The sequence below is a fragment of the Equus caballus genome, chromosome 24 (assembly GCF_041296265.1).
Source record: "Equus caballus isolate H_3958 breed thoroughbred chromosome 24, TB-T2T, whole genome shotgun sequence".
NCBI lineage: Eukaryota > Metazoa > Chordata > Mammalia > Perissodactyla > Equidae > Equus > Equus caballus.
Window position 1 is genome coordinate 20,859,736 of NC_091707.1, and position 22,264 is coordinate 20,881,999.

At 37.0% G+C, this 22,264-nt stretch overlaps 1 pseudogene; it reads right to left on the reverse strand.

The window, feature by feature from the left end:
* Positions 1–226: 226 nt before the first annotated feature.
* Positions 227–864, reverse strand: LOC100060465 (ATP synthase subunit O, mitochondrial pseudogene; annotated as a pseudogene).
* Between the last annotated feature and the right edge of the window lie 21,400 nt (positions 865–22,264).

Consider the following 22,264-nt stretch of genomic DNA (forward strand, 5'->3'; position numbering starts at 1 on the left):
CACACAGTATTTGTCTTTGCCTGGCTTATTTCACTTAGCATAACACCCTCCAGGTCCATCCATGTTGTTGCAAATGGCAGGATTCAATTATTTTTTAAGGCTAAATAATATTCCATTATATACATATATAAATTACCTTTTCTTTTCCTGTTTCTTTTTTTCTGTTCAGGAAGTATTTTGTTACTGCTGAAGTTTAAGAATATTCACTGACATAAAATCAAGACTTTCAGAAAATCTGCTGCATAGCCCTGCTCAGCTTCTGAATATTGGTTTTTGCAGACATATCAACATATTTCTCTTCAATACAGATAACCATTTCACCCATGATTGATGGATCAGTTTAACTTCCAATTTCAGTACTTGGCCTTTACTTAGGAAGCTCTTCAGGACTGTTTGTAATTCAGGAACAGTGGCTTCATCTAAAGGAGATGCAGTGGTAGCTGTGCAAGGTTCTTCTCCCTGGGGGATGCTCATTATGGTAGAAAAGGCGGAAATGACTCCAGGGGTATTGCTCAAGCGACCTTTTCAGCAAGGAAATTATCAGGTTGGACATGAGGGGAGAAAACCCTCTCTTTTGCTGTCATGTCATTTAGGCTTTTCACTTTAATGGAATGCTTTATGTAGGGATTCATAATAGAAGCAGCCATTCGGGGTTCCTTCAAGATATGTGCTACTTTCAACAATTCCTTTTCTACTTGTTCCAGTTTATTCTGTTTAGATGCAGCAGAATAAAGCTCAGTGGCATAGTGACCTTTGATACAATATCTGAACAGGTGGCCTCATAAGCTTGGCAAATGGCCTGGCCACAGATGTACTGAAGCATCGCACCTGCCAGGACAGCCTGGACACCGCTGGGATGGCCATCGTCTCCTGGGCAGCTGTAGGTCAAACTCGAGCTATAAATCACCTTTTCTTTATCCATTCATCCTTCCATAGATGCTTAGGTTGTTTCCATACCTTGGCTATTGTGAATAATACTGCAGTGAACATAAGAGTGTGTACAAGTTTTTGAGATCCTGATTTCATTTCCTTTGGATATATACCCAGAAGTGGGATTGCTGGATCATATGGTAATTCTATTTTTATAAATTTCTTGAGGAACCTCTATACTGTTTTCCATAGTGGCTATACCATTTTACATTCCCACCAACATACACAACGGTTCCCATTTCTCCACATTCTCACCAGCGTTTGTTATCTCTTGTCTTTGTTTGTGTGTGTGTGTGTGTGTGTGAGGAAGATTGGTCCTGAACTGACATCCATTGCCAATCTTCCTCTTTTTGCTTGGGGAAGATTGTTCCTGAGCTAACATCTGTACCAATCTTCCTCTATTTTATGTGGGATGCTGCCACAGCATGGTTTGACAAGTGGTGCTAGGTCTGCGCCTGGGATCTGAACCTGCAAACCCCTGACCACCAAAGTGGAGCACAGGAACTTAACCACTACACCACTGGGGTGGCCCCTATCTCTTGTCTTTTTGAAATAGACAGGTGTAAGCTAATATCACACAGTGATTTTGATTTGCATTTCCCTGATGATTAGTGCTACTCAGCACCTTTTCATTGTTCCTGTTGGCCATTTGTATGTCTTCTTTGGGGAAAATATGTATTTAGTTCCTCTGCTCATTTTTTAAAATCAGATTCTTTGGTTTTTTCCTCTTGAGTTGTATGAGTTCTTTATATATTTTGGATATTAATGCCTTAACAGATATATGATTTGCAAATATTTTCTCTCATTCTATAGATTGCCTTTTCGTTTTCTTAATGGTTCCCTTTGCTGTACAGAAGCTTTTTAGTTTGATATAGTCCCACTGATTTATTTTTGCTTTTGTTGCCTTTGCTCTTGGCGTCAAATCCAAAAATTATTGCCAAGATGTCACGGAGCTTACTGCCTATGTTGTCTTCTAGGAGTTTCATGGTTTCAGGTCTTACATTCAAATCTATAATTTGTTTTGAGTTGATTTTTGTGCGTGGTATAAGATAGGGGTCCAGTTTTATTCTTCTGCATATGGCTGCCCAGTTTTACCAACACATTTGTTGAAGAGATTATCCTTTTCCCATTGTATATTCTTAACTTCTCTGTCATAAATTAATTGACCGTAAATACTTGGGTTTATTTCTGGGATCGCTAATGTTCCGTTGATCTATGTGTCTGTTTTTATGCCAGTACCATACTGTCTTAATTACTACAGCTTTGTAATATATTTTGAAGTTAGGAAGTGTGATGCCTCCAGCTTTGTTCTTTCTCAGGATTGCTTTGGCTATCCAGGGTCTTTTGGTTCCATACAAATTTTAGGATTGTTTTTTCTTTTTTTTTTTTTAAAGATTGGCATACGATTGTTTTCTCTATTTCCGTGAAAAATGCCATTGGAATTTTATTTTTTAAGATTGGCACCTGCGCTAACATCTGTTGCCAATCTTTTTATTTTCTTCTTCTTCTCCTCCCTAAAGCCCCTCTAATACATGGTTGTATATTCTAGTTGTGAGTGCCTCTGGTTCTGCTATATGGCACATCGCCTCAACATGACCTGATGAGCAGTGCCATGTCCGAACACGGGATCCGAACCGGCAAAACCAGGGGGCACCGAAGCAAAGCACGCGAACTTAACCACTCGGCCACGGGGCTGGCCCCGTCATTGGAATTTTTATGAGGATGGCATTGAATGTGTCGATTGCTTATGGGTAGTATGGACATTTTAACAGTAATAATTCTTCCACCCACAAACACAGGACATCCTTCCATTTGTTTGTGTCTTCTTCAATTTCTTTCATTAATATCTTATAGATTTCAGTGTACAGATCTTTAACCTCCTTGCTTAAATTTATTCCTAAGTTTTTTAGTGTTTTTGATGCTATCGTAAATGGAAGTGTTTTCCTCTATTTCTTTTTCAGATAGTTTTCTCTTAATATATAGACACACAAATGATTTTTGTGTATTAATTTTGTATCCTGCAACTTTACTGAATTCATTTATTAGTTCTAACAGTTTTTTGATGGTGTCTTTAGGGTTTTCTACCTATAAGATTATGTCATTTGCAAACAGAGACCATTTTATTTCTTCCTTTCTAATTTGGATGCCTTTTATTTATTTTTCTTGCCTAATTGCTCTGGCTAGGTCTTTCAGTACTATGCTGAATAAAAGTGCTGATGGTGAGCATCCTTCTCTTGTTCCTGATCTTAGAGGAAAAATTTTCAGGTTTTTCACCATTGAGAATGATGTTAGCTGTGGGCTTGTCATATATGGCCTTTATTATGTTGAGAAGCATTCCTTCTATACCCAATTTATTGAGAGTTTTTACCATAAAAGGATGTTGAATTTTATCAAGTGCTTTTACTTCATCTATTGAGAGGATCATATAATTTTTGGCTTTCATGTTGTTGATGTGGTGTATCACATTGATTTATTTGTGTATGTGGAACCACTCTTCCATCCTAAGAATAAATCCTGCTTGATCATGGTGTATGATCCTTTTGATGGTCTGTTAAATTCAGTTTGCTAATATTTTGTTGATGATTTTGCATCTATGTTTATCAAGGATATTGGCCTGTAATTTTCTCTTCTTGTAGTGCCCCTATCTGGCTTTGGTGTCAGGGTAATGCTGGCCTTGTAAAATGATTGAGAACACTTCCTCCTCTCCTTTTTTTTGGAAGAGTTTGAAAAGGATTGGCATTAATTCTTCTTAAATATTTGGTAAAATTTACCAGTAAAGCCATCTGGTCCTGGACTTTTCTTTGCTGGGAGGTTTTTGATTACTGATTCAATCTCCTTACTAGCAATTCGTCTGAACTGATTTTCTGTTTCTTCAAGATTCAGTCTTGGCAGGTTGTATGTTTCTAGAAATTTATCCATTTCTTCTGGGTTATCTAATTTGTTGTCATCTAATTGTCCATATTGTCCGTAATAGTTTTTTGTGATCCTTAGTATTTCTGCATTATCAGTTAAAATGTCTCCTTTTTAATTTCTCATTTTGGTAACTTTAGTCTTCTCTTTTTTTCTAGGTCAGTCCAGCTAAAGATTTGTCAATTTTATCTTTTTAAGAAACCAGTTTCATTGATTTTTTTTTCTGTTGTCTTTCTAATCTCAATTTAATTTATTTCCACTCTAATCTTTGCTATTTCTTTCAATCTACTAACTTTGGGCATAGTTTGTAAGTTCCTTGCAGTGTAAAGTTAGGTTGTTTATTTGAGGCCTTTCTTTTTTTCTCGATGCAGGCATCTATGGCTATAAATTTCCCTTTTAGAACTGCTTTTGCTACATCCCACAAATTTCAGTACGTTGTGTTTCCATTTTCATTTGTCTCAAGATATTTTTTTATTTTCCTTTTAGTTTCTTATTTTATCTATTGGTTGTTCAGATGTATGTTGTTTAATCTCCATATATTTGTGAATTTTCCAGTCTTCTTGCAAATGATTTCTAGTTTCATACCATTGTGGCTGCAAAACACGCTTGATATTTCAGTCTTCTTAAATTTATTAAGACATGTTTTGTGGCCTAACACGATCTGTCCTGGAGAACATTCCCTGTGCACTTAAGAAGAGTATGTATCCTGCTGCTGTTGGATAGAATATTCTGTATATGTCTGCTAGGTTTGTCTGGTCTGACATGTAGTTTAAATCCAATGTTTCTTTGTTGATTTTCTGTCTGAATGATCTATCCAATGTTGAAAGTGGGATGTTGAAGTGCCCCACTATTATTTTATTGTTGCCAATTTCTCCCTTCAGATCTGTTAATATTTGCTGTATATATTTAGGGGCTCCAATAATGAGTGGATAAATATTTACAATTATTATATCCTCCTGATGAATTGACCCCTTTATCGTTATATAATGACCTTCTTTGTTTCTTAGGCTTAAAGTCTATTTTATAATAGTCTGATATAAGTGTAGCTGTCCCTGCTTTCTTTTGGTTTCCATTTGTATGGGATATCATTTTCCATCCCTTCATTTTCAGTCTGTGTGTGTCCCTAAAGCTGAAGTGAGTGTCTTGTAGACTGCATATAGTTAGGTTTTGTTTTTTTAACCAATCAACCATTCTGTGTCTTTTGATTAGAGAATTTAGTCTATTTACATTTAAAGTAGCTGTAGATAGGTATGGACTTATTTACTATTGTCATTTTGTTATTTGTGTTCTGTCTATTGTTCTTTTCTTCCTCTCTTGCTTTCTTCCTTGTTATCTGATGATTTTCTGTAGTGGTATGTTTAGATTCCTTTCTCTTATTTTTTGTATATCTGCTATAGGTTTCTGCTTTGTGGTTACCATGAGGCTTACATAAAATATCTTATAGTTACAACAGTCTATTTTAAGCTGATGACAACTTAACCTTGAATACATACAAAAGCTCTAAATTTTTACACTCCTCCCTCCCACACTTTATGTTTTTGACATCAAACTTTATATCTTTTTATGTTGTATATCCATTAATAAATTATGGTAGTTATAGTTATTTTTAATATTTTTGTCTTTTAACCTTTATACTAGAGTAATAAGTGATTTACCCACCACCATTACAATGTTATTGTTTTCTGAATTTAACCACCATATTTACCTTTATAGTGTATTTTATACTTTCATATGTTTTCCTGTTACTAATTTGCATCCTTTCACTTTAGCTGAAAGAATTCCTTTTAACATTTCTTGTAAGGCTGGACTAATAGTGATGAACTCCAGCTTTTGTTTGTCTGGGAAACTCTTTATCTCTCTTTCGATTCTGAAAGACATCTTTGCCAAATAGAGTATTCTTGGCAGCTTTTCTCTCAGTACTTTGAATATATCATCCCACTCCCTCTAGCCTGCAAGATTTCTGCTGAAAAATCCACTAATGGTCTTATGGAGATTCCTTTGTATGTAACAAGTTGCTTTTCTCTTGTTGCTTTTAAGATTCTCTCTTTCTCTTTAACTTTTGATAATTTAATTATAATGTCTGTCAGTGTGACTCTCTTATTTAGTGCTTTTTAAGCTTTTTAGATCTGGATGTCTGTTCCTTTTCCCCAGGTTAGGGAAGTTTTAAGTCATTATTTCTTTAAATTAGCTTTCTTCCCCTTTCTCTCTCTCTTCTCCTTGTGAGAGCTCTATAATGCATGTATTGGTCCACTTGATGGTGTTCCATAAGTCTCTTAAGTTATCATCACTCTTTTCCTTTCTTTTTTCTCTTTGCTTCTCCGATTGATTGCATTCCACTGCCCAGTCTTTGAGTTCACTGATCCTTTCTTCTGGTTGATCTAATCTGATGTCGAATCCGTCTATTGAATTTTTTCAGTTTAGTTATTGTATTCTTCAGCTCTATGATTTCTGTTTGGTACTCTTTTATATTTTCTATTTCTCTGTTGAGACTCTCACTTTGTTCATTCATTGATCTCCTGACCTCAATGAGCATCTTTATTTCAATTATTTTGAACTCTCGATCAGGTAGATCACTTTTCTTCATTTCATTAAGATTGGTTTCTGAAGATTTATCTTGTTCTTTTGTTTGGAATATATTCCCTATTTTCCTTGACTCTCTGTGTTGGTTTCTGCATATGAGAACCAGCCGCCTCCTCCGGTCTTGATAGACTGGTCTCTATGTAGGAGATGAGCCTCATCAATCAGCCCAGCCCAAGCTCTTTGTTGCCTTTCAAACTTTTGTGATTGTTTAATCTGCTGTCTTTGTTTTTACTGGCTTCCAGTAGTTGAAGGTATGCCAAGACCCATCAGTGTCCAAAAGGGGAGGATCACAGTTAGTATCTAGATGCAGACTGATTAGAAGCTTGACCCTCAGGCAGCAACTTGTAAAGTATGTAGTCAAATCCCTTACAGGGAGAAACTGGGAGATGGGTGTTTTTGCCACCTCCTTCTGCACTGAGCCTAGACATATAGCCACAGGGGTTTGGTTCATGTGCCCATTTCAAAATTGCTTCTTTGTTTGCTTTGGTCCCATGGGACTTGTGAATGCAAGCCCTGTTGCCTATCAGAGCTAGGTGATTTGGGGACCCATCCCTTGGGTGGCAGCCATAAAACTTGGGGCACTAGATATGTGGTCCAAACCCTTTGCTCCTCAGAGAGAAGCTTGGAGTTGGGGGTTCCTTCCGTATTGTATGGTGCTGTGCTGGGGGTTGGGTATATGGAAAGAGCACGTCTCAGCCTTTCCTACTCGATGTGGCTATTTTCTCAGTTGCTGTTGTGTAGGAGTCTCTCACCTAGCTTCTGGATTTCTCTCAGAGAGTTGCTCCTTGTGTAGCTGTACATTCACTGCATCACTGGGAGGAGGGGGAATTCAGGAGCCTCCTATGACACCGCATTAGTCCAAAGTGCAACCTATCACCTATCTGGACCTCAGCATCACAGCTTATATCAACTGGGTTGTACAGGCACTGGATTGGTGTCCAGCCAGAACTCGGGGCTACACACCACATGCATGCCCACTGTGGCAGCCTGCAGGGACCACCCTCTGCATGCAGCTGAGGGCAGGGGGTTATGCTATTTCTTAAGTATTCTTCAGGCTTTCTGTTGCTTCTTAAATCAGTATTGGCAAGTTATATGTTTCTAGGAAATTGTCTATTTTATCTACATTTGCAAATTTATTGGCATGAAGTCATTCATAGCTTCCTCTTATCTTTTTAATTTCTGCTGAAAATGCACTATGTATATCTTTTTCATTATTAATATTGTTTTACCTTTTTCCTCATGATCAATCTTGCAAAAGGTTTGTCTATTTTATTAGTCTTTCCAAAGAACCAACTCTAGCTTTGTTGATCTTCTCTATTTTATCCTTAATTTTTCTATTCCATGAATATCTGCTCTTATCTTTATTTCTCTTCTAGTTTCTTTGAGTTTATTCTACTGATCTTTTGTTGTCTTAAGTTGGATGTTTAGCTCATTAATTTTCTGCCTTCCCTCCTTTATACTGTAAACATTCTAAAACAAGACATTTTCCTCTGCTTTTGCTCTATCTCATGAATTTTGATTTAGTATTTTCTTTCTGGCAGTTCTAGGCATTTACAAATTTCCATTTTGACTATACTCTTATTTATGAGTTACTTAGTAAGTGCTTTTAAATTTCCAAGTATATGAGAGTCATATGGGCTTAATTTAAAATTTTATTGAAGAATAATATGCATACACAAAGGACATATTATAAATGCACAGCTCAATGAATTTTTACAAACTAAATACAGCCATGTCACCAACACCAAAATCGAGAAACAGAACTTTGCCAGTACTCCAGAAGCCACTTTTATGCTCCCTTCCAGTCACTACCCCTCCCTAAGAGTAAACACTATCCTGACTTCTAGCAGCATAGATCTGCCTGCTTTTGTGTTTAATATAAATGAAACCATACAATATGTAAATTATTTTGTCTGTCTGCTTTCATTCAACCTTATATTTGTGAGATTCCTCCATATTGTTGCATGTAACTGTAGTGTGTTAATTGTCCTTGCTGTGGAGTACCTCATTGTGTGAATGTATGACAAACTCTTTATCTGTTCTACTGTTGATGGGCATCTAGGTAGTTTTCACTTTAGGGCTATTATGAATAGTGCTGCTGTGAACATTCTAGAACATATTTTTTGTTGAACATATGTATTCATTTCTGTTAGAGGAAAGAAATTTCTGGGTCACATCTTATGTGTATATTCAGTCTTAATTGATATAGCCGAATAGTTTTCCAAAGTGGTTGGGCCAATTTATACATCCACCAAGAGGGTTGATTATTTTTTGTAGTTGATTTCTAACTTAAGTGTATTATGGTCAGAGAATATGATTGGTATATTACCACTTCTTTGAAATTTGCTGAGAATTGCTTGACATTCAATTTTCCAAATCCTCTATGCACGCTTGAGAAAGACGTACATTCTGTAATCATTGACTATATGGTTCTATATTTGATCATTAGATTTAATCTTATCAGTTGTTAAAAGTGCTTATGCACTTTGTTTTTCTCTGCTTTATCTATCAGTTACTCAAATAGATGTGCTAAATTATCACATTATGTATGCATACTAAGCCCTATATCTGAGTTCATACTATTACCTCTCATTCTAATCCAACATCACAGCGTTCATTTTTGCCTTCCCTCTTATTTATGCCTTCATTCTCCAACAGTGAGAAACCCTTCTATCATTATCTACACTATATTTTATTTGTTCTGTCCTAGTATACACATAATGTAGTTTCAGAATTGCTTACCCATACCCCTGTGAAAAGCACACTTACTAACTAAATTACAGTATTGTGTACGGTTTTTTACAGTATCCAGTCAAAATATTACATTCCAAAGTTACTTACATTAGCTCTTTTCTTCCCATCCCTTTTAATGTGGTAATATTCATTTGTAAACAAGATTTATTTGTCATTGTTCCTATTTCATTTTGGGTTTTCCCTCTGACATCCTGAGTGGTTTTAATTGTTTATTTTTTGAGAGTATGTGAAACATTACCATGGTTCTAATAGTCAGAGATATAAAAGAAATTATGCTCAGAGAAGTATCACTCCGTCCACATGCCGACTAGCTGTTCTCACTCCCCATACAGCCACCTTTTGCCCCTCTTTCTCATCAATCTCTTTAAACTCTGGTTTAGCCCTCCTGTAATTCCTTTGCAAAAATAAGCAGATTCACGTATATTTTATTATATCTCTTTTTTCTTACATAAATGTCTACCACCTTATTTTGTACTTTCTAGACGTTATCTTTCTAAAAGCTTCATTTTTCATTGCTTTCACCGTCTCATTTTGGATTAACTAGGGTTTCTTTCCCCTCTCACTGTGATGAGAAAAGAATAACCTCTATTTCCATACTTTTAGAAGTTACCCTTAAAATTTTAACTCACTTTGTCAACTTCTAAAGATAATCAGTATGTCAACTTTTCTCTAAACAATCTCAGGAAGTTTATAATCATAAAAATTAATATTTATTGGGTAGCTGCTATTTGTTAGGCGCTGTTCTAAACACTTTACTTATAACAAGTCATTTAAAGCCTAAGAGGTTAAGTAAATTGCCCAAGTTTACACAGATCATAAATTATGAGACGGGAATTCAAATCCGGACAGTCTGGTTCCATATTCTGTGCTATTAAACACTATGTTTTATTTAACCTGGAACACCTGAATTAGGATCACCCTCCTCCCATCTTACATCTTATTCCTATCTAGTATTTTTAGTCAATTCATTTTCTTGGTTCACAATTTCTTATTGTATCTCATACCTTCCTTTGGAGATCATTTGTATTGTTCCTGAATTATATCCTTTTAGAAGTTCCTTTAGTATCTGTTGAAGGTAATAATTCTCGGGGGGGGGGGTTTCTTTTTTGGTCAGAAAGTGTATTTATTTAATGATGGCTTGGCTGAGGTTGACAGCTATTTTCTCTCAGCACTCTGAATATATCATTCCATTGTCTTCTGGTTGCCATTCACCGATGAGGAGTCTGCCCTCAGTGTAACTGTAACACCCTTTGTAAGTAAATTATCTTTTCTCTCTTCCTGCTGTTGTAGACTTTTTTTTGTCTTTAGTGCTCTGCAGTTGCACCAACACATATTCACTTGTGAATTACTTTTTGAAAGTTCTGTTTAAGGTTCATTGTGTCTCCTGAATCTGGAAATTTATGTCTTCATCAATTCTGGAAAATCATTCGACAGAATCTCTTTGAATAACGTGTCTGCTCTTCTCTCTATTCTACCCTTCTGGAACTCCAATTAGAGAGATGTTGGACCTTCTTATCCTACCTGTACTAATTGATTTTTTACCCCCAAATTAGATATTATTATTGATTTATTTAATCAATATTTGTTTCATTATTTCAATGGAACAATATTTCATTCATTTCTTCATATCTTTAAAACTCATTTGTATTTCTTTTCCTCTGATCTTCATGTGTATGAACATGGCCTATTGGTTTGTTGATATTTTCTCTGTTAATTTTTAAAAACTTTTTATATACTAAGAAAACTAGCCATGGTTAGCCTTTTGAAAATCTATTTTCCTCAACTGATGAATTTTTCTTTGGACTTTGTTTATGATATCTTTTACAGCACAGCTATTTTAAATTAATATGTATTCAGATCTAACAATTTTATACATTGTGGTTTTTCAATTTGGGATATTGCTTTAAAAGACCTTCTCCGTTTCAGCTCATGAAAAAAAATTCTTCCATGCTTATATTTCATACTTTTATGATTTAATTTGTATTTTTAAATAGCAGATTCATTCAGAATTTATTTTGGTATAAAGACTGAAATTCATATCCAGGTTTTTTTTTTTGAAGTAACCAACCAATTGCCTTAAAGCCATCCATCTATTCATTCATCAGATAGACCATCTTTCGTTCTACTTATTTTAAAGTGCCCTTTCTCATTTACTACCTATGTATTTGGATTGATTTCCAGGTACGTGGTTTTGCTCCATTGATCAGTTACTTCACTAGTACCAATGGTATTAATTGGTGTAGATTTAGAATATGTTTTAAATAGCTGTCAGGGATAGTTTCCCCTCACTATCACCTGTTACTCTTGTTTTTTTGTAATTTAACTAGACTCACATAATATATTTTAACTAGTAACTTTAGAATCAGCCTATCTAGTTAAAAAAAAATAGGTATTAAACACTGTAATGCAATTAATCATTTAGATATTTTTATCCCATTATGAGATTATGAACTTCGTCATGTCAGGGACTGAGTCTATCTTGTTCACCAATATCAGACTTGAACATTAAGTGCGTAGTAAGTACTCAACATATATCCATTGAGTGAATGAATTAATGAATGAATGAGACCAAAAGCACAGTCTCCCATTTTGCAACTCGCTGATAATCCCATTACTCCAAGGGAAAAAAAATTATTCACAATTAAGTTTCTCTGCTTATTCCTGTTTCCTCACTCCCCTACCATGTTGATCCTGGAAATATTCCTCAACAAACTTTCTGCACACAAATTCCCATCTCAGAGTCTGTTTCCCAAGCAACTTAACCTAAGACATAGAGGAATAGATAGCTGGTGTACAGCCAGGCAATACCCCATAAGCATTATTTTATCCAACAGATATTTGATAAGTTTTAGGCAGCAGAGAGTTTCAGGTTCTATTCCTTGACAAGTACTTGAAATTCTCTTTTGCCAGTAAAAGGCGTGTCCATGTACTGAAGAAAACTGAGGACCCTAATGTGTTATCAGCACTGGATAAACTGCATCCCAACTACCGTGTTTGCATATTTTCTGAATATGTATTCTATGAAATGCATTTTGCTAGATACCACTCATATACATTATCTCACTTAATAACAGTGAGAAATAGATATTATTTTCATTTTAAAGATGAGAAAACGAAGTTCTGAGATCTCACTGATTATCACATGATTAATCAATAATGAAACCTGGCTTCAAATCCAGATCTGAGTGATCCTAAGGATCATGCTCCTTGGCTCCTTCATAATGGGGTATCCCAAGAATCTCATTGTAGCCATCCGGCTCCTTTTGTTTTGGTGTTATCCTTTTTGGGGTATGGGACAAGGACCATGGGCGCTTTCATCCTTTCACAGTCTATGTAGTAATAAACTATCTGAACTAGAAGTGGTTCATTGTATTTTCATGACCAAACTCGTCAGGCCTTGGCCTTACCTTATCTTGTGTGTGTGCTTGACAGGTATCCATATGGAAAAAGCATCCTTGTGGTGATCCCCGCCTCACACCACATAGAAAGTCAATTCGAGAAGGATTGTAAACCTAAGTGTTAAAGATAAAACAATAGAGTTTTTAATTTCTGAAGACTTCTTCTTCGACTCATGTGTTATTTAGCAGCATGCTGTTTAGTCTCCAAATATTTTGGAATTTTCCAGCTATCTTTCCGTTTTTTATTTCTAGTTTAATTCCACTGTGGCCTGAGGAGCAAACTAACATACTTCGTAGGACTTCTATTCTTTTAAGTTTGTTCAGGTGTGTTTTCTGGTCTAGAATGTGGTCGATTTTGATGACTGTTCCGTGGGAACTTGAGAAGAATGTGTATTCTGCCGTTGTTAAATGAAGTACTCCATAAATGTCAATATTAGATCAAGTTGATTGGTGGTGCTGTTCAGTTCAACTATGTCCTTACTGATTTTCTGCCTGCTTGATCAGTTCCTGAAAGAAGGGTGTTGAAGTCTCCAACTATAATAGTAGAGGGGGAGAATTCTATAACCTTATGCTTAAGTCACAGTCTTTTAGTGAGCTTGTGTTCCTGGGTTGCAATCTTATTTTTTCCCCTTAGATGAGACAGAAAGCCTAGAGGAGACTGGAGTTGAGTAATTTTCCTTCCCCCACTTCAGATAAGGCTGTGGTAATTTTTTCTGTTGCTGAGTAGGCTTTTGTTAAGGAGAATGCACTAGGTGTATTTCAAAATGGTTGCTTTTCTCTCCTCCTGGCAGAAACATGAAGGTTTTTCTTGGCTCTTCACTTTAAGAATCTGGTGGAATTTCTGGAGATAAAACTCACAAAAATATTGGGGGTTTCCAAGTTTGTACCAAACTAAAAATCTTCTGAAAAGCAAAAGAAACAATAAAAAAAGAAAAATGAAAAGGCAACCTACAGAATGAGAGAAAATATTTGCAAACCATATATTGGATAAGGGGTTAATATCCAAAACATATAAATAACTCATAAATTCAATAAGAAAAAAACAAGCAATCTGATTAAAAAATGGACAGAGGAACTAAATACACATTTTTCCAAAGAAGACATCTAAATGGCTAACAGGAACATGAAAAGATGCTCACCATCACTAATTAGGAGAGAAATGCAAATCAAAACCACAATGAGATATCACTTCTGGACTGTTAGAATGGCTATCTTCAGGAAGACGAGATAACAAGCCTTGGTGAGGATGTGGAGAAGAGGGAATTCCTGTGCACTATTGGTGGGAATGCAAATTGGTTCAGCCACTGTGGTAAACAGTACAAAGTTTCCTCAAAATTTAGAAACAGAACAGCCATACAATCCAGCAATTCCACTTCTGGGTATATAGTCAAAGGAAATGAAACATGATATTGAAGAGATATATACACTCCCATGTTTATTGCAGCATTATTCACAATAGCCAAAATATGGAAACAACCTAAGTATCTGTCAATGTATGAATGGACAAAGAAGATCTGATATATATGTATACAATAGTGCATTACTCAGCCATGAGAAAGAAGGAAATTCCACCATCTGCAACAACATGGATAGACCTTGAAGGCATTATGCTTAGTGAGATAAATCAGAGAGAGAAAGATAAATACTGAATAATATCACTTATGTGTGGAATCTAAAAAAGCAAATCTCATAGAAACAGAGAAGAGAGTAGTGGTTACCAGGGTATGGGAGATAGGGGAAATGGGGAGATGTGGTCTAAGTACAAACTTGCAACTAGAAGACAAATAAGTCCTAGAGATTCGATTTACAGCATAGTGATTATAGCCAATAATACTGTATTATAACATTCAAAGTTGCTAAGAGACTAGATCTTAATTGTTCCCACCACAAAACTGAAATGATAATTATGTAATGTGACAGAGGTGTCAGCTAATGCTATGGTAGTAAGCATATTGCAAAATATAAATGTGTCAAATCAACACATTGTACATCTTAAACCTACACAATGTTATATGTCAATTACATCTCAATAAAAATTAAAAATTTTTTTAAATAAAGAGGCAAGTATTACTAAAACCATTTGCGTGTTCATCATATTCCTAGGACATCTCCAACATGAGTGAAAATCCAAATCACAGCTGGAGGTTTTCTCATAGGTCCTGTGGGAGTACTTTTTGTCTTTGGTTTGCTTTTTCTGGTATGCAATAAGGCCTTTTCCTACAGGACCCGTCCTGGCAATTCTTCACCTGCTGATGTCTTTTATTTTCAAACTACTCCTGTCACTTTTTTTTCACTAGTTGCTAAATATCACGAAAATAAATGCGATCAAAGTTATGGAGAGATCTCAAAGCCATGGAGATACAGGCTCAGGATCCCAGTGTCCTGGGATAAATAGCACCTGGGAGGGTCAATTGGTTTTTGGTTTGGTTTCCCATCTCGAAGGGAGATGCTAAAATATACCATTTTGGGGCCAGCCCCGTGGTCGAGTGGTTAAGTTCGCGTGCTCTGCTGAGGCAGCCCAGGGTTTCACTGGTTCGGATCCTGGGCACGGACATAGCACCGCTCATCAAGCCATGTTGAGGTAGCATCCCACATGCCACAACTGGAAGGACCCACAACTAAAAATACACAACTATGTATCAGGGGGCTTTGGGGAGAAAAAGGAAAAATAAAAATATCTTTAATATACCATTTTGTTTATACTATACTAAACCCAAAGTCAGATGACCACAGCCAACAAAGACTGACATTGCGCAAAACATCTGCATCACCCTTCAGGCTCCCAGGGCGCCCTCTAGGGTAGTTCAGTCCTGTCTACAGCTGGTGTCATCTGATTTTCAGTACAGTAAATGTCTTAGATTAGAAATTTAAAATTTTAGGTTATGGCCAATCCATGTTTTAAAGCAAACATAATCATAAATAATCCATATAAATATTTATGCAGTTTTTTTCCCACTTCCTTCCTCCTAAGCATTTTGTAAGTATTTGCAGATATGCTTCCAACTGTGCATTTTTATTCATAGACATAATTTCAGGCTTCTTTCAAATCTAGTCCTAAAAATGCATTGTGTCCAGACTGACTGATTTATAGTCTCCATTTTAAGAATGTTTTAGTTTCTTAAAATTCTATAAAACATCATATCTCTGGCCATGAAAAACAAATGTACCACTCTGGTGGGGCATGTTGCTAGTGGGAGAAGCTGCATGTCTGGTGGGGGGAGGGGTCTGCTCAGTTTTACTGTGAACCTAAGACTATTCTAAAAAATAAAGTACATCTGTTACAATCGATGAACCTTCATCGACACGTCATTATCACCTGAAGTCCATAGTTTACCTTAGGGCTCACTCTTGGTGTTGTACATTCTGTGAATTTGGATAAGTATATGATGGCATGTACCCATCATTATAGTATCATACAGAATAGCTTCACTGCCCTAAAAATCCTCTGTGCCTCACCTTTTTATCCATCCTTCCCCCTCAACTCCTGGCAACCACAGAGTCTTTTACTGTCTCCATAGTTTTGCCTTTTCCAGAGTGTCATATAGTTATAATCATATAGTACGTAGCCTTCTCAAATTGGCTTCAATGACTTAGTAATACTCATTTAAGTTCCTTCCCTTTGTTTTCATGGCTTGATAACTCCTTTCTTTTTAGCACTGAATAACATTCCATTGTCTGGATGTACCACAGTTTATTTATCCACTCACCTAGTGAAGGACATCTTAGCTGCTTCCAAGTTTGGGCAATCATGAATAAAGCTACTATAAACATCTGTGTGCAGGTTGTTGTGTGGACATAAGTTTTCACTTCCTTTGGGAAAATACCAAGTGCAACTGCTGGATCATATGGTAAGAGTATGTTTAGTTTTGTAAGAAACCGGCAAGTGTCTTCCAAACTGCTGTACCATTTTGCATTCCCAACAGCAAAGAATGAGAGCTCCTGTTGCTCCACATCCTCACCAGCAGCTGGTGTTTTCAGCGTTTTGGATTTTGGCATGCGAATAGGTGTGTGGTTGTATCTCATTGCTGTTTTAATTTACAATTCCCTAATGACATATGATGCTGAGTATTTTTTTCATGTGCTTATTTGCCATCTGTGTCTCTTCTTTGGTGAGGTGTCTGTTCAGATCTTTGGTCCATTTTGTAATCATGTGGTTTGTTTTCTTATTGTTGAGTTTTAAGAGGTTTTTGTATATTTTAAATAACAGTCCTTTATCAGATGTTCTCTCCCAGTCTATGGCTTGTATTCTCGTTCTCTTGACAGAGTCTTTTGCAGAGCATGTACTGCTTTTAAAAAGTGGTACTAAACTAGCTAAAATCATATAACAAGCATTCCTCATATTTTTATAAAGACCTTCCAATTTTTTTGCTGTGGTAAACTATACATAACACAAAATTTACCATTTTAACCATTTTTAGGTGCGCAGCTCAGTGATGTTAAGTACGTTCACATTGTTGTACAACTACATTCACTATCTGTCTCTGGAACTTTTTCATCTTCCCAAACTGAAACTCTGCATCCATTAAACAATAACTCCCATGTCAATGATGACATGACATTAAAGGTACATAGTTTATTGACTCATTTCCTATTGTTGAACATGTTAATTGTGGTTCTCCTGTTTTGCTTTAGCATATTTATGCATTATATATTTTGTGTAACATTATACTCTTAGATTAGATTCCTAGAAGTCTAATGACTGAAAATAAAGAATATAAGTACTTTTAAGAATCTTCATACAGTTTTCCGACTTACTTTGCAAGAGAATCTTATCAACTTACACACCCAAAAATTATGTAAGAAAGTATCTATTTCACCATACTCTCACCAGTGTTATAATCTTCCAAGAGTGTGCTAATATGATCAGAAAAAAAAGCATCTCATCATATACTTATGACGCTATGAGACTGACCAATCTTCCAGGTTTATTCATTGAACTCTCTCCATTGTGGAATGTTTGTTCATATCCTTTCTCCATTTACCTAATGGATGCTCAATGATTTTCTTATAAATTCATATTAAGCTCTTTATACAACAAAATTAGCAACCTTTGATCTAACATATTTTCTGTAAATACTTTCTCAGCATGTTTGCTTTTAAATTTTTGTTTCTTTTTTCAACATAGAGTGGTTTCCAGGAATTTTTTAAAATAAGGTACACTTAGGAGAAGGAAGAAGAACGGTCATGATGAACTTGATAATTCTCTTGCAGGAGTGTGACTTCACAAGACAATTATTCATCCCTAAGAGAGTCAAATTCTCCAAGACTAAGTTTTCTACAACTAAGCCAATGCTTTTGCATAATATTTAAAAGCAAATTGGCAATTAACCTTGGACAATAGAGCAGTGATGTAAGATGACCTTTCTAATAAACATCGTTTAAAAGTCAGGTGGCTCCAGTCAGCGCCAGCTGGAACTACTCTGTAGAATAAAAACGTGTGTTGCTCTCTGCTGTTTTCAATGCCAAATACAACAAAGGTTGTTACCAATTCATACCAAAGATTTCAGCGCAACTAACAAACCAAAGCCAAGATACGTAATTGTTATGTTTTGAACGAAGGCCAGATAGGTTGAGTTGTCAATGATTTCCCTATATGGAGCCTTATTTTCCCTTATCTATATTTTGAGAATAAGCATCTTTCCTCGGTAGGCCAGATAACAGAATTTAGGAAGGAGACAAAAGAATACTTCAAACATAGAAAATACAGAAATGATTACAACCTTGAGCAAGCCACAGACTGTCCTAGGACATTTGTTTACGCACCTGGGCATTTATGGAAACTAGAGGAAAAGAAAAGGTGCATTTGTTGTGACAGTAGCACTCCACTTTGCTTTGCAAGAGGAGGGAGTCCTCCCGTGGTTCTCTGCCCACACCTGACATGCAAGGCACTTTGCAAAAGAAATCAGTGAAGATGAAAATCCAAGTCACTCACTGTCTGCATGACTCAAAAGGCAAAACTAGTCTCGGCTTCCTCTTCTCCCCAAATTGGAGTGAAGACTATAACTCTGTGGGCTTACAGAGGACAAGATGCATGGTACTGTCCCAATCATAGTCCCCACAGCTCCTGAGATCCAAGAGTGTGAACCAAGTCCAAGCCAGGTTTACTGCTGTTCCCCATGCCCAGGGTTTATAAAGCGGCAGAATTGAAATATTTCACCTCTGTGCTTAACAAGCAATAGGAAAAGATGAATTGATTTCTTTGGTAACAATGCTAAACTATTTGCTTTTACTTTATAGTTTATAAAGTAGGGTTCACAGAAACATTTCTTTTTTTTTTTTCTTTTGGAGGAAGATTAGCCCTGAGTTAACATCTGCAGCCAATCTTCCTCTTTTTGCTGAGGAAGACTGGCCCTGAGCTAACATCCGTGCCCATCTTCCTCTACTTTATATGTGGGACACCTACCACAGCATGGCTTGCCAAGCGGTGCCATGTCACACCCAGGATCAGAACCTGCAAACCCTGGGCCGCCGAAGCGGACCGTGCGAATTTAAATGCTGCCCCTAAACATATTCTTATTAACTTATTTGAACCCTGCCACTACCCTGGGAGCTGGGCCCCCCTGTGTCTCCCATGTATCTAAAGGTGCCTTGAGCATAGTAGGTACTCAGTAAATGCTTTTGGAATAAATGCATGTGTAGGCAAACTTCCCTCTTCAAAATTGGCCACAAGAATTGGTTAGCCATCACATCTCAAATGTAAAGAAGTAGCAGTGGTTTGTTTCTTTATAATTCGTACACACACACACGCACACACACAAAGTAGCATGATGCATTGGGTAAAAGGGTTTAATTATACTTTATTAAATGAGTCACATCGGTTACCCTACCTTTTCTGCACTCAAACTCAACCAATACTACTTTTCAACACTATAACAAGATCTTCCTAAATCATATTTTTAAAAACCCAGTAAGCATAGGATATAGTTTCTAAGCCATTAGTTACCCCTGGATTGGCAAGGTTGCAACAGGGGAAATGGACAGTATTTGGAAGTCCAGCACTATGGCACGGTGCTCTGTCAAGGTTTGCCACAGTGAGACGAGGAGAGCCCGGGAGCCGGGGCTGGGGGCTCTCCTGCGGTCCTACCCTGCTCTGAACCCCTCATTCTGGGACCGTAAAATCGAGAGCAAGAGTTTAGAACTACTTCAGTGGGCAAAACATGCCTAAGAAAAGACATATATTTGAGAAAATCAAGGAATCTTATGCGAAAATGTGGGCAAAATAGTATGAAGACATGAAAGTGCTCAAATGAAAAATAGTAACACCAGAAAATATATGGTCTCCACTTTGAGACAAGCAAATGAGAAGGTGTTCAATATTTGCACTGAGAAATTGAGACTGTTGACAAAAATTACTTTGTTATAATTTATTTTATGCAATATTTCTTCCGTGTACTATAATATTTATGGGTTTCTTTCTCCCACTGTAGTTTTAGCTCCTGGTACATCATACATCCTTGTGTTCTCAGGAATGGGAACGTTAAAGATGTTGAAAAAAAGATGTCTTGAAGGAATAAATAAACTCATTTTCGTTTTTATTTCCTGCTCCTTCTCCCACCCCACCCGCCTTTTATCTTCCATCTTTTTTTCCCTTTTTCCTTTGTTAGTATAGAAATCAAAACATCTGTGTGCCAGCCCTGCTTCTGCCGTTCACTGATCTGTGGGTCGCTATTCACCCCACTGAAAAATGGGAATAATAGCACCCGCCCTTTTCTAACTCACTGACAGAAATATGTAAATTGTAGTGAAATCATACATGGGAAATCAATCAAGAGAAAGAAATTAGATACATCAAAAATATTGTTTTGATAATTTTTATTTACTGACTGAACCATTGGCTAGTCTGCAAAACTAAGAAACAATTAGAAAAACCTAGAAATGAGTAAATAGGTGCAGCAAGGGAAGAGTGACGAACTCGCAGGTGTTATAAAGGACCAGTTCGTGCACCATCAACTTGTTTTCCCTCCCCAGGTGAAAACACAGCATTGCCCAAAGGGTCCTCTGGGAGATTAAGTAAAACTAACCCCAAATCCAACAGTTGACCACAGGACATGTCTAAGTTTCCCAAAGGCTCTAAAGGAGTTACAGCCCTTTAAAAAACCAAATTATTTACAGAAGCAACATTTTACAGATTTTCTGAGGACTGGGATTAGAAATAGTATCCCCTCCACCACCACCACGCCCTCTCCGCCAGTTTACCCCATTCTGTTGACGCCTAAAATATGCGTGGGATCTGACTCTTCAGATAATTGTAATTAACAGTTCTCTGGTGGCTTTCTCTCATGAGGTGGAGAGGCGCATACCTGCTTAGAAATTGCTAGATTACAATTCCAGAGCAATCTCCTTCAATGGAGAGTTGATCTAACTTGTAACTAGCAAATAACACACCATGAAAAAGAGAAACTGTAACAATAGGAGAAAACGAAGGCATGCGTGGCTCAAAAGAGTCTTAGCTACTGCCGGAATCCCTCCACATTTGCAATAAAAAATTAAAAGCAGAGGAAAGGTAACTGCTTTCCTGTAAAAATGAACCTGCTCACTTGTGAAACAAATAAAACAAAACTTTATTTTGGTTTATGTGAGTCCCTGCTTCTCACAGGATTATAGCTGTGAAATGTTTCAATGGATTATAGCTGTGAAATGCTAGCATGTGCTGTAGCAGCGACGCAATTACATTAAAAAGTCTAAAGGTAAACTACCTTTTCCATCCAACTAATAGACTTACACTGTTCTCTCATCTGAGCTCCAGACTTTAATTTTGAACCACATTCTTGACATTACTTCTTATATGTCTCAGAGGCACCTTAAACTCAAATTTAATGTGCCCAAAACCAGTATCATTATTTCTTTCACTCCTCAAAACGGTCCTCTTCCAGGGATCCCTGAGTGAATTAATCCACTGTCCATCCAGTTCTACCAGTCAGAAACCTATCATGTTTGACATTGCTGTCTCACTCTACCATATTCAATATCTCACCATGTTCTGTCCATTTCACCTCTTCAGTGTCTCTCCAATCATCTACTCCCCTCCATTTCCACCACCCTAACCCACTGTCACTCTCATGGACCACAGCATTGGCCTCCAAACAGAGTTAAGTACATCCACTCTGGCCCTTTCCAATCTGCTCTCCACACTTTAGCCGGTCATCATTTCAGAGCACAAAACCAATCATGTCACATGCATATCCTGCTTAAAATCCTTAGATGATTCCCCTTTGCTCTTGGCATGAGGCAAATTAGTATAACCACTACGTAGACTTAGGATAGTCTACAATGCCCCACATGATCTGATCCTTACCCTCCTCTCCAGCGTCAATTGACATCATACTCCCCTACGCTTTCTAAGGGTAGAGGAGAAATAGTTGACATGTCTCCAGGGCATAATCTCCAAAAGTGACAATTTCCCAACAATTTTCTTTTAGGTAACTTGTTGATAAGACAGTCATCATGACTGATGAAATAACGTTGGAGAAAAAAAGACCAAAAGACAAACAGAGAAAGTATATGCTTGGTCCAAACTTGACAGAGCCTGCCTCAAGTATAACTCCCTATCCCGCCCCCACACACAGATGTCACAAACCAGCCACACCTCTGCTCTTGCTGTCTTGGCTCCAGCCGTGTTCCCTGCCTCCTCAGGATCTTGGGGTGCTGATAGAACTCAGACCACATTCGTCTGACTTTTAAGGCAACGCACT